At 34.3% G+C, this 13,081-nt stretch overlaps 2 protein-coding genes across 5 annotated transcripts in view; one reads left to right on the forward strand and one right to left on the reverse strand.

Moving 5' to 3' along the window:
- LOC134540544 (esterase E4-like) overlaps window positions 1-13,081 on the forward strand; it is a 761,050-nt gene that overhangs the window by 479,193 nt on the left and 268,776 nt on the right. The gene's annotated exons all lie outside the window — the stretch shown is intronic.
- Window positions 1-13,081, reverse strand: part of LOC134540546 (prolactin-releasing peptide receptor-like) — a 233,475-nt gene that overhangs the window by 194,006 nt on the left and 26,388 nt on the right. Inside the window, exon 2 of one of the 3 annotated variants that reach the window (XM_063383353.1) lies at window positions 7,840-7,937. The exons of the other annotated variants lie outside the window; for them this stretch is intronic. The gene's annotated coding sequence lies outside the window, so the exon portion shown is untranslated. Of the gene's footprint in view, window positions 1-7,839; window positions 7,938-13,081 lie in introns of those variants that run through there. 3 annotated transcript variants of the gene reach the window in all.

Below are 13,081 nucleotides of genomic sequence, written 5' to 3' on the forward strand. Positions count from 1 at the left end.
ATAATTCAAGGAATTATGAAAAAAATAATATTAATTAAATAACCAAACGTTTAAAGGACATTTTTGATGGAATAACTTTCGTTTAGTTTGAGAAATGATTTAGCCGCTTAACATTTTTTTTATAAATAACACCTATGAGGTTGAAATTGGAATTAAATTATTAAGTTGAAATATAAAACTTAGCTGACAATCATTTTAATGTCTGTTTGTGCCTGATAACGGGAACAGATCTCATTTCCCGAAACATCGTAAAATTTTTTGTCTTTGGAAGCATACTGTGTTAGTCTGTCGTAGCCGGTGTCCAGAAATTTTGTTAAGTTACATCGCTGGATTCGCCCGTGCGTCGTTGTGTTGTCGTTGTGTTGTCAACATTATATGTTTTTTTTACCATCATTGGGTTCGTCTGGTTTGTCACTGTGTTGTCCTTGTTCGGCTTCTATTTACTGTTCTTGTTTGCAGCTGTCTCGTCATTGTCAGCTCGCCGTGTTTGTCTGTGCTGTGATATAATGTTTTTTTTTTTTTTAATTCCTTCCACGAATTTTGTATGGTTTTAATGAATTTAACATTTGGCATTGGCTGATTTTGAGTTGTTTTCTGTGTAATTGCGTATTCGTCTTTTTTTTTTTTTGTCCGTTGTTGAGGTTTCTATATGACATACAGTATAAACTGTAAAAAAAAATAATTATCTTACGGAAAATTTATGGTGAGCAAGTAAACGAATCACGGGCCTTCTAATAAATACTAACTGCGCTCATGACGTTACTCTCACACGCATTCGATTTTTTCCGTGGGCAAGTGACCAGTATGACGCTTTCACTGTCAATTCTAAGCACTACGTTCAACCTTTGAATATATATACTGTATAGAAGTCGCCAGCCCAGGTTAAAATTTCTAATACGGTTTTGAGGTAGTTGGTTAATTCACCGCCGCAATCGCCACCATCTCTAGGGCATCGACTTGTGGTGGTCCCTAGCGGACAAGTCTCGAACTCTTCGAACACCCCTTCCCCCTCCTGTTGAACGACGTTGAGCTGCAGTGAATGATTGATGAGGGGAGCGGGGAATGACAGCGGGCGACAGCGCTGCGCTCTAACGTGTAAATAACAACTAAGACGATACAGGGCGTTACGGCAGCGCACTGCAGCGGTGAAGTTCCCAAGCTGCTCATCATAAGCTTCTGAAAAACGTAGAGTAAATCCTATCCACTCGCGACTTCTATACAGTATATATATTCAAAGGTTCAACTTACATATAATAATTTCTTGGATAGAGGGATCGGAAAAGTTTCATGGTACACAAATATTTGAAACATGTGTACAAATTATTGCAAGTATGCAAACTCGTACGGACGAGTGTACATGCGTGCGTGGGTATAAAAATGTGGGTTTGGCAATGAAGACTTCATACGAAAGCTCTAAATTTCGTGCTTTAAGTATATGCTAGGAGGACACAAAAATGTGTAGTTTTTTTTCATAAAAATCGTGAAATAGGAATTTTTTGTTAGTAGGAAACACAAAAACAAATCCGTCTAAATTATGAATTTATTATTAATAATGTTAAAAACACGACATATTAGGAGCAAAATAATGTAGGATACCATTCCATTAATTAACTGCAATTTCTCTAACAGTGTGCATTCGCTCGGGCTCTGTATTAATCTCAAATAATTCCATGCCACTTTAATGCCTTTGAGCATTACATCTGGGCTCACATTACGGGCAGATGTTAGCGTCTGATCCGGTGATTGTTATGCCACGTGATGTGCGGACGTGTGAATAATTCAAATACTGATGCTAATGGGCATTTCACGTATGAGCGGGCAGGATGGTTGAAATGGTATCGACAGTGAGAAGAATTATGCCAACTCTAGACGCGCAACCACTGTTCATTTGTCCGGGCACTCATGCCTGCAGCAAATATGCATTTAATTATAAGAGCACAAATATTAAATGCGTGAAGTTTGTTTCGTATAACTTTATTCAAATTTTGATAGTTCACGAAAGAAGTGCCAATTTCCCAACTGTCATCATTTGCGAACACTAGCAAATACATGACGCTGAGTTTTGATACTTCTTGATGAAATTGTGCATAGTTTGCATTCAAAATTTGATGATTACTAATATCGACATCTCATTTCGAAACTTAAAATACTTGGTAAATATGTAGTTGGGCGGTATTTGCGAGAAAAAAAATGTAAAAAATCCGAAAATACTTTTATTTTATGCTCTTTAACTTCCTCTTTTCAATAAAAACGGCGGAGGTAATAAATTCCAAATACTTTAGGAGATATCGAATTTTTAAATTTCATCATATGTAGTTGAGCGGTATTTGCGAAAAAAAAAATGTTAAAAATCCGAGAATACCTTTATTAGATGCTCTTCAACTTCCTCTTTTCATTAAAAGCGGCGGAGATAATAAATTCCAAATACTTTAGGAGATATCGAATTTTTAAATTTCATCACAATTATAGCATTGCGTTCATGTGGCTTTTAGCATTGTTTCTTGTTTACGAGCATCTATTTTTTTATTGGATAATGATGTCACGTGATTGTTCGTGATAGGACAGAATTCAAATTAACCAATACGTGATTATTTACTTAATTTATTGTTTAAAACGGTATTTAATTACCGCCTCCAACTTAGGCGAGTTTTTAACGTTTCTAATTTTAAAGTCTTATTTTTTATTGTTGTGCAAGTAATAAGTAACAAAAAAATTTTACGTGAGTTGTTTCTGTTCATCCTTTGTCCCGGTTTGTTAGGTCAGGTCAGTTACATTATAAATACTTTAAAACTAAAGAACCATCGAAATTATTTCATATTATTTCTAATGTACGCTTAGTTTCAAAGTATTTATAATGTAACTGACCTGACCTAATCGACCATTTTCATTAATTAGGCATTCACAAACACACGGCAAAATAAAAAAATGGCGACGGTCGAATGATAAACACAGGTCTTGTATGCAAAATAAGAACGGCGTTATCTCCTAAAGTATTTGGAATTTCTTATCTCCGCCGCTTTTAATGAAAAGAGGAAGTTGAAGAGCATCTAATAAAGGTATTTTCGGATTTTTAACATTTTCTTTCGCAAATACCGCTCAACTACATATTTAACAAATACTTCTCCCATCCCCCATCCACCGGCAATTTAAATATCAGAAATAAAAATTATTATTTTTTATTTGAATAACTCTAATAAAAAGTCCGTTTACAACTCCAGAAGGCCAGGAAATGCCAAGTACTTCAGCTTATATGTTTATACACATATAATTAACTATAAATCTATTGTGCCGTAAACTATTTTTCTGTTACAAAATTTGTGTAAACATATTTTAATAGTTTTTGTAAATTTTAATTTTTAAATGGTTTTCTGTATTGAATTTTACTTACTAGTTTAACTTCTAATGCACGAACATAAATACACGCATCCGTTTTCTTTGGGCCCCTATACTGATTTATTTACATTACACAGAACTATGTGGGTGATACCACTGGGTGAATTTACTAGCTGCTCGCTTGAAGATTTACTCACTTCTAAGAAATTTTCTCAATAACTCTAGCTAAACTTTCTGTTTGTTTGTTGCTGTAGCAGATACGTTAGAAAGAAATATTATTTTGTAAATTATCTGCCATTGCTGCGTGTATACATATATAAATACTGAAAATCTCAACAAAAAGAAATAGCTGAAGGACAAACTGATGAAAAGTAAACAGCAATGTTATATTTTCATTTAATTTCAAATATAAATAATAACAATAACAAGATAACAAAAAACAATGCGATTTAAAAATGAAAAAACAAAGCTTAATTTATGCAGAAATTTGACTCTATTTTCACAACACTTGGGCTTGAATCCCGGAATAAATTAAAGGAAATAAAAATCGCAAATAAACACGTAAATCATTCATAGAAAAAAAAACACATTTTTCAATCAAAATGTAACGTAATTCCGTAAAATCACTGTACGTGAGATAATTTTAAATAATTCACAAATAAATGTAGTGAATAATGTGTTTGAAAATATAACAGTATTACCAATGCACTAGTACAGCCAACTTTCAAACATCAAATTCTGATGCTCATGTCATTAGCGTCGATAGCACGAAGAGATTGAAGAACAAAATCTTTCTTATCGAAAAGTACGCAGTAACTGTGAATTTCGCCACGATTTAATCACAGATGTTTGGCTGTAAATTTATTTCATTAAATTTTATATATATGAAAATATGTATTATCCATAATACATATTATGATAATTATTAATGTTATCAAATTTATTATATGGCTAAATAATTTTAATGTGTTTGCTATAAAGGTAATATAATTTATTTTATGTATCGTATTATAAATTATATATTTTATAATTATTATTTTATTAAATTTATCATTATAAAAATGATTTTAATTAAATGTGATTGGCTATATAATTATTTTATTGGTGTCGTGTGAGATGCGTTTCGTTCATTGCGCCATTGATCTATCATACGTGTAACTAAACATGTAGCTTAAAAACTCAATTACCTGTGGTGTAAATAACTTTAACTGTGTGTTGTTCTACAATGACCTATACAAATAATAAATTACTTTCTGACACTTCATCTTCATTATGGTGGTTTTCTTTATTATTATTATTATTATTATTATTATTATGCTATTTGTGTTTTTGCATGTTCTTAAATAAGTTAATAGCGTGCCCAATAGCTATTTCATGCAAATGTTTTTTTATCATTTCAATAAGTATTTGTTTAATGATTTTGGTAAACAAAGAGGCTCATTTTTATTTCAGACCTGGTATGGACATAAAACATGTAATAATCTAGTCGTATAAAGTGTTAATTAAAACTTTGTAACGTGGCTTTTGTTGCGTAAGTCTTTATTTTTAGTATATCAATTTTAATTCAATCAGTTTTTTTTTTCAGAACTCAGAAACCATAAACATTAAAGTTTTTGACCAAAAAATTATCTTTATATATATATTTCTTGTGTGCGTGTGTATGTCACTGAACTCCTCCTAGACGGCTGGACCGATTTTGATGAAATTTTGTGTGTGAGTTCACGGGGATTCGAGGATGGTTTAGATTCACAATTGGATATTTTATCTCGATTCTGAGTTAAGAAAAACTAAAAAAAAAAACACGCTTAAAAGCAAAAATTGCAGCGCATTATTAGAAGCCATTAAGTTTTGTTATTGTAAGGAACTAAGTAGAGTAAGAAAAAAATAAAGATCCTGACAGTTTATAGCGTCGCCATATTTGTTTCAATTTTCAATACCCTTTTTGTATATTACAATTTAAATTGCAAAAAAAAAATCATGTTTCATAGCCACACAAATAGTGAGGATGGTTTAGATTCACAATTGGATATTTTATCTCGATTCTGAGTTAATAAAAACTAAAAAAACACGCTTTAAAAGCAAAAATTGCAACGCATTATTAGAAGCCATTAAGTATTGCTATTGTAAGGAACTAAGTAGAGAGTAAGAAAAAAATAAAGATCCTGACAGTTTATAGTCTCGCCATATTTGTTTCAATTTTCAATACCCTTTTCGTATATTACAATTTAAATTGCAGAAAAAAATCATGTTTCATAGCCACACAAATAGTGAGTGTGTGTCATTTCTCTATGTCCACGAGGTCTCGCCGCGTCAATTTTCTCCTTGGAGCGAACCCGTCCGCTTAATTAAATAAACAGCTTTTATCGTTGAATGATTTCATGATTTATTTAATGAAAATATGCTCTCATAAAAAAATTAGTTAGATAGACATTCAATAGGTGTCTTTCTCTCACTCTCTCTCTTTCTGAAATGTATGTAGCTTGCTCGCGGGTCAGTAATGCAGACAATCTTTACATTATAGCTCAAGACGGAAAAAACAGTAAATGTGGTTTACAAAGACATTTTATGAAGTGTCTTCCCGTCATTACATTTGAAAGTAGAAACATATTTACTCAAAATTTAGGTAGTAAGATATTTTTATTGCAAAGACTGAAATAGAGGTGAGAAAAGTTATCATTTGTGAACATAAGAAAACTACTACAACTGTATCAACTGTTATGTTATAATGTTTAAATTTCTAAATGGTGCAAGATAATACAAAATTCCATGCGGAAAAAGTCGTGGGCAACAGATACGTAAAGTTATAGGTGTGGGGCTATGCATGCTGATTTTTCATATACTGCATGGATGCGAAAATGTAAGAATAATCTATCTATCTTACTATAATAAAACAGTACTTTTTCTGTCTGTCTGTACGCGATTTTGATGAAATTTTGTGTGTGAGTTCACGGGGATTCGAGGATGGTTTAGATTCACAATTGGATATTTTATCTCGATTCTGAGTTAAGAAAAACTAAAAATACACGCTTTAAAAGCAAAAAAACTAAGCATTGTTGATAATTAGCCTCCATGGCAATGGGATTTTGCATTGTTGTTGCCTTCTGTGTAACCATGGGAAAGGTTTTTGGTAACGGCAGTGGCGTGCCCAAGAGGAGGGGTATGTATAATGAGAAGATACAAAATGTCCAGCGTAGATATACTTACCGCCATATCCATATCTCACAAAAAGTACATTTGGGCAGGACAATGTCTGTCGGGTCCGCTAGAAAGATATATAGAGAGATAGAGATATAAATAGAAAGATAGAGAGAGTTATAGAGATATACATAGAGAGATAGAGAATTAGAGAGATAAAGAGAGATGCTTAGTATACGTTAAAAAAATTACAAAAAAAAATTGATTGAGGCATTGCAACGCATGCCGGGCATTATCTAGTATACATATAAATAATGTTACGAACACGGACAGGACCGCGACATGCACCAGGTTCGGAGCTGGCTGGCGGCCCCGCACGGCCACAGACGTCATGCGCCTTGTCACGTGCCGTCCACTGAAGTAAGCCATGCCACGCGCGCCTGGCCGGATTACAAGGGTCGTAGATACCATCCTCCTCCTTCTGCTATCCTTCTTCTCGCCTCGGGCTATTATCACCTTAAGTGGCTTGGGAATACCAAGCTTACAGAAGCCTCCACATGGAGTGGCGTGAATAAGCGTCGCCATTCTCGATGTTTCGGGTGTCGGGTCGGCCCGGGTTAACGTCTCGTTGGTTCGAGAAGGGTGCCTCAGGTACTTAAGCAGCGACGCCAGCCTCCGCACGGAGTGCCGCGACAGTTCCGAGAGTTCGGAGAGTTTCGCGAGTGAAGGGAAGTGCGACCTCGGCGAAGAGGGTGAGAGACCCCCTCGAGAATGGCGTGACTCGGAGCGACGGGACCGTGAGAGTGCGACTGAGTGGCGCGAGACTGTGTGTGTGTGGACAGACGGAGGTGAGAGGTGAACCACTGTTGAGCCTAGCTCCAGTGAGGAGTGCGAACTGCAGAACTTGACATACATTGAGTGACTTGCGGATAAAATTTTTTAATTCCAGTGCTTGGTAATTGGACAATTTAAGTACAATTATTTATTAGAAATATAAATATTAGTAATTAATAAAACATTAATAAAACTCAATTGAGCTATCCCTTACGAACTAAGGTCTCCCCACATAGATCATAACAGTAGATTATTTTACTTGCGTATTACATTCTAAAAATAAGTTTTTTTTATTAGGGCTAACTAACAATTGTTTAGTAGTTCAAAAAGCTATAGGTAAATGCGATTTCATTTTTTTTTTATTTTATGCCATAGTATTTGAATGTAAATGGGACATTTATATTTGTTACAATAATCAAATGATTCTTGCTGAAGTGATAAACTCAGTTTAAATCTTTCAACTATAAATGTATCATTCTGCACCGAACGCAGTACCATTGATTATTGATATTGTCAGTCAAATGGAATCGGGATTGTCGTTATATCTGAGGTAAAAGATGTTTTCTTCTTACCCTCTTCTTTTCTTATCCTTTGCGAAGTTCAATTTTAGAAGGAAAAGTGTTGGTGCAGAATTCCTGAAAGAGAAAAATTTATACCAATTTTTAATTTACTGAATAACCAAATGTCCATAGTTTTATTATAAAATTATAACGTAATATTTTAGTCGAACGTTTCAATGTATAGCTCTAAACGCCATCTCTGCTAGATATTGTTTTTAATTTTGTTTACTTGTCTTATTTAAACTTGAGTCGAAGGTAAGGCACTGACTACCTTTTCTTGCACTTAACCGCCTCAAATAACAATCATATTAATTTACAAATAATTAACTGAAATAATATTACTAAAATAGACAAAATAAGTATACATAACAAACAATTCCGAATGTAAATAATTTAATGAATTTTAATTAATATATCAGCTACTAGCGTTCTCGAAGCGAGCCACAATTTATGATGTTATTACTCAAAATATATTGGATATAACATAGAAAAATTTAAACAGGAAGCTTAGTCTTACAAAAATAAATTTTACTAAAACAGTGCAATACATTAAAAAATAAAACACTTCGTCAGTGAAATAAGACCGAAAAATATTTGACCATGTTGTGAAATTGAACATAACTTCTGGTTGGCAAAGAATGGTATTATGGACTTGCGTGTCAGTTTAAATATCTACATTTTAAAACCTTATTTTCGAATTTATTTAAAAAAATTTCTCTCCCGGATGCGAAATGAAGAACTTATGGAGTTTAACACACTTAAATAAAATCTTTTTTAAGTGATATACTTTTTTTGCATCTGCACACAGTGCCACTTAGACTGCAGCCTTATCCCTTCGTGTTTGCGCATAGGTACAGTAAATGGTTTTGTAAACTGAACATAAATATTCATGTAAATCTACATGAAAACAACTGTATCCTTAAAAATAGTGTTCGCAGTAATATCGGGTTTGGAATGGATTCCTACCCGGGAATTTATGCTTTGTGTTTTCCCAGTACCTCCTATAGTTATACTTATTTGTAAACCGTTCCGTGAATAGCTTCCCAGTATTAACTGCGCACATTTATAAGCATTACTAAACAAAATAAAGTCCAGTTATTTAATATTCGTTTATCTTTTCCATTGTTTAAAAACTATGCTTGAATAAAACATCAATCAAAACATAAAATTATGCGCCAATTTCCGTAAGAAATACTCAGTACTATCACGAGAGAGAAAAAAAAACGTATTTAATATACGGAAAAATATCTTTATCCATGTGTTTTACAAATTTACAATATCTTTCTTGTGGCATTAATTTTCTCTGCACCCCACTGAGTATTCAAGCGCGCTCACTTAACATGTTAGATGGTGACTCGTCATGTCACAAACACGGACCAGACACGGTGACTCGATTCATTCTGGCCTTAGTAGGTAATATTAGATGTGTTGTTTGATGCATTAAGTCCTATATAATTTGAATGCAGATACTTAGTCGAGTTTAATATGTACAGACTACTCGTTAGTTGAACTTTATGAGATGTTGCCGCGGCTAGTGTGTGGAAGGGGGTACTGGAAGTGGGGTTGACATTTTCTGGAAGATTTTCTGGAGTGGTAAAGGATGTTGTCACACTGTCAAATATTTGTCTCCAACCATATTTTACAATGGAGTTGGAAGGGGTAGTATTTGAACGGGAAAAGGCTACCACTTTTCTCCAACAAAAATTTTTTGGGACTGATAGCCACAAATATATTTTTAATCATGTCACACTTTTGGTGTGAGCTATCCCATGCTACATGAAATATTTGAACTTGTTATGGTATTTGTGCATTGTATTTTTTTATAAATGTGTAAATTTAATTCACAATAATAATTACGACGTAATTTTGTAATGTTATAAAAACTTAAGTGCCGTTTTTATACATAATATTCAACTCGACAGAGATTTTCCACTAATAGATTTGATACCTGCCAAATTGCCTGCCTGCCTAATTAACTGCTTAATATATTGCCTTATTGCCTGCATAATTGCCTGCTCAATTAACTGCATATTACCAGCCTAATTGCCTGCCAAATTGCCTGCCTACCTAATAAACTGCTAATTGCATTCCTAATTGCCTGCCTGCTTAATTGCTTCCCTAAATAACTGACTAATTGCCTGCTTAATTAACTGCCTAATTGCCTGCCTAATTTCATATTGGAAGTGATTTGTAAAATATTATGGCAGCTTTCGTGTCCAAAAAAATTATATATATATACATATATACAAACATTTTTGTTGAAGAGGGTTTTGAGGTCTATGGACCATGAAACAAAAAACTGTACAAAAAAATTCTTGAAGTCGCACCATGGTAACGGCTACAATAGGTAAAATCTACCTCAAATTTTTCCCCAACAACCACAAAACAAAATAACGCGAGAAATTCAAATTCCTAGTACTTTAAACTTAACATGTACTAACTGGAAAAGCATAAAGCATAAGTTCCCGGGAAAGAATTTGGTTTCAGTACAAACTGCAAATATGTTTTTGTTTTTTTTGCCATATAGTTCCTTTAATGTAATCGTAAGAAAAATTACAAATACGTACCTGTAACATTATATTATTATTATTTAAGATACTTTTACACAGTGGCGTAGCCAGGATTTGTGTATGGGGGATTTTAAGAAGCATGGCCCCCCGTATTGAAGTGGTGGTCCGGGGGCCTTCCCCCGGGAAAATTTGGATTTTAAGGTGTAAAATAGTGCTATTTTAGCAGTTTTCGATACTTAAATTTAAATGTTGTAATGGTAAAATTTTTATTAATTTTTAATATGAAATTTGTTTGAGTGATGAATAAGAAATTTAATTAAAGATTTGGTGCTAAGGGGGGAGGGGGGTTGAACCCCTATCCCCCCCCCCTGGCTTCGCCCCTGCGTTTTACAATACCTTATTGGAGTGCAATTCGTTGCCGAGAGCCGAACACAATGTTTTGTTTTTCTTATCTCGCGGAAGAAGAAAAAAAAAATTTAACCCCTTCACATCTTGAGCTTCATTTCTGCCGACTGTCGTCGCCGGACACCAATTTAGCTCCCCGTGGACGGTGGGGAACTCAAGTCGCGATATCGACGGCTGGTCGCAGCAAAGGTCGACGTTCTTCTGTTCGGCCCCGCGCTGACGTCAGCGAAGCGACTGACGCAGATTTCGGCGCCGAGGATTACCAACTGTGCACCGCTGGCCGCGCCTCGGGCGTGACGTCAGAATCCTCTCCGACAGTCGACTGGCATCGGTCTCGCGCGGGCTGGCATTCCTGATCCTCGCGTCCAGCTCTGTGGGGAAGCCTTAGTTTCACAGACGAGAGAGCCACACCCCAAGTTCCCCGAAGTTCATGCTCGCTTTTTTTTTTTTTCGTTCTATCTCATTGTATAAACCGGTGTGGCATTAAATTTTGCGGTCGATTAGGATAGGTTAGATACATTATAAATACTTTAAAACACTGTGGATGGTTGGTTATATTAGGTAAGTATAGCTGCATTAAAAATACTGTAAAATCATTTTATGGTTGCTTAAGCAACAAACCTTTTTAATATGTAGCTATCCAGGGCTAGGAAACCGTTTAAATGATTTCACAGTATCTTTAATGTTGCTATCGTAACAAAATCAACCTTCCACAATGTATATATAATGTAGCTAACCTAACCTAATTGACCATTAGTTATCACGAGTTGTCCAAAATAAAAAAAAAACCGAAGATGCACGATCGGGCGTTTGACTCTCTCGTCTGTGTATGTATGTATGTATGTATGTATGTAGCGTGTCCCATCTTTAGTTTGCAGTGAACATTTAAACAGTCCAGACGAAATAGACATTTCGAGTTTGCATTGATTCCGAAAAGCAAGCTGGATTTTTTGCACAGGCCTTGAATACGTCATTATAACGTAACAGGCTAAATGACGTCGCTGCATAGTTCTACCTTACATCGTCTCTGCATAGAAAAATATTTTCTGTACTTTTACAAAATATTCATTTGGAAACAAATTGCCAATAAAAAGTTTTTAATACTGCAAGAAATATACGGTAACTTTACACAACACATGGCTATGGTTATTTTTGCATATGAAATATGTGTCTAGAGATAATACTGAGTATTTCTTACTAAAATTGGCTCATAATTATATTTTTATTTTAATTATATATTTTAGAGCTAACCAGTTTGTTAAAAGTTTGTTAGTGCTTTTAATATAATTTTTTTTCTGATTCCATATTAAAGTAAGAAACTGCAGTGTCCGTTGCTCAGTATCTCCAATAGTTAAAATTATCTGTAAACCGTTACCTGAATAGCTTTCCAGTATTTGCGCACATTAATAGGTATAATAAAACGAAATAAACTCTAATTAATTAATATTCGATTATCTTTTACATGGTCTGAGAAAAAATTATGCTTGTGTGAAACATCAATTTAAATATGAAATTATGCGTAAATTTTCGTAATAAATACTCAGTATTTGCTTGAAAAACTTATTTCGTACATGCAAATATAACCATAGCCAGGTGTTGTACAAAGTTACTTGGCAAATGGTATCCAATGGAATCTTTTTGTAAAAGTACAGGAAAAAAATTTGTTGTCTGTAAAATCGGTTTATGTACGATAGTTTAACGTGACAACGTCATAAAAAACATTGATGAAATAATGATTGCATACTTATATGAATAAAATTGAATAATTTTTATTCAATTATCACTATTTTGTATGGATACAAAGAAGGAGTGAAATGAAATATACAATTTAATTGATAAATTTACTTTTATTTGCACTCATTAATTCAAATATGTTTATTACTTTAAGGAACAGATTATTTTAACCATAACTTTTATACAGGTTTGCTATTTAACTTCTTACAATCTGTGTTATTCTGTTAAGGATAGGACGATGATAGGAAAAGTAGGAAACAAATGGGAGTGTTTCAAGTTTAATGTGCCTCGAAAAAATCAAATCGATGGTTGTTCCAATCGAGTGGAAGAGAGATAGATGTGGCACAAGCGTACAATGAGTTTAACGGGACACCGCGTAACGGAACAATGTGTGTTACGGGACACTTTTTTTGCGTGCAGCCGGCGTTCATCGATTTAATAGACGTCACGTCAAAAAAATGTGTTTCTTGTGTGCAACAGTGTGTCCTTGGTTGGCAGCTAGCTTCCATACGAGCGGGCCGGGGAATGAGTTACGCCCTCTGTGACGCGGTCAATTAGCACCTGCAATCC

The sequence above is a fragment of the Bacillus rossius genome, chromosome 17, assembly GCF_032445375.1.
Source record: "Bacillus rossius redtenbacheri isolate Brsri chromosome 17, Brsri_v3, whole genome shotgun sequence".
NCBI classification, from domain to species: Eukaryota; Metazoa; Arthropoda; class Insecta; order Phasmatodea; family Bacillidae; genus Bacillus; species Bacillus rossius.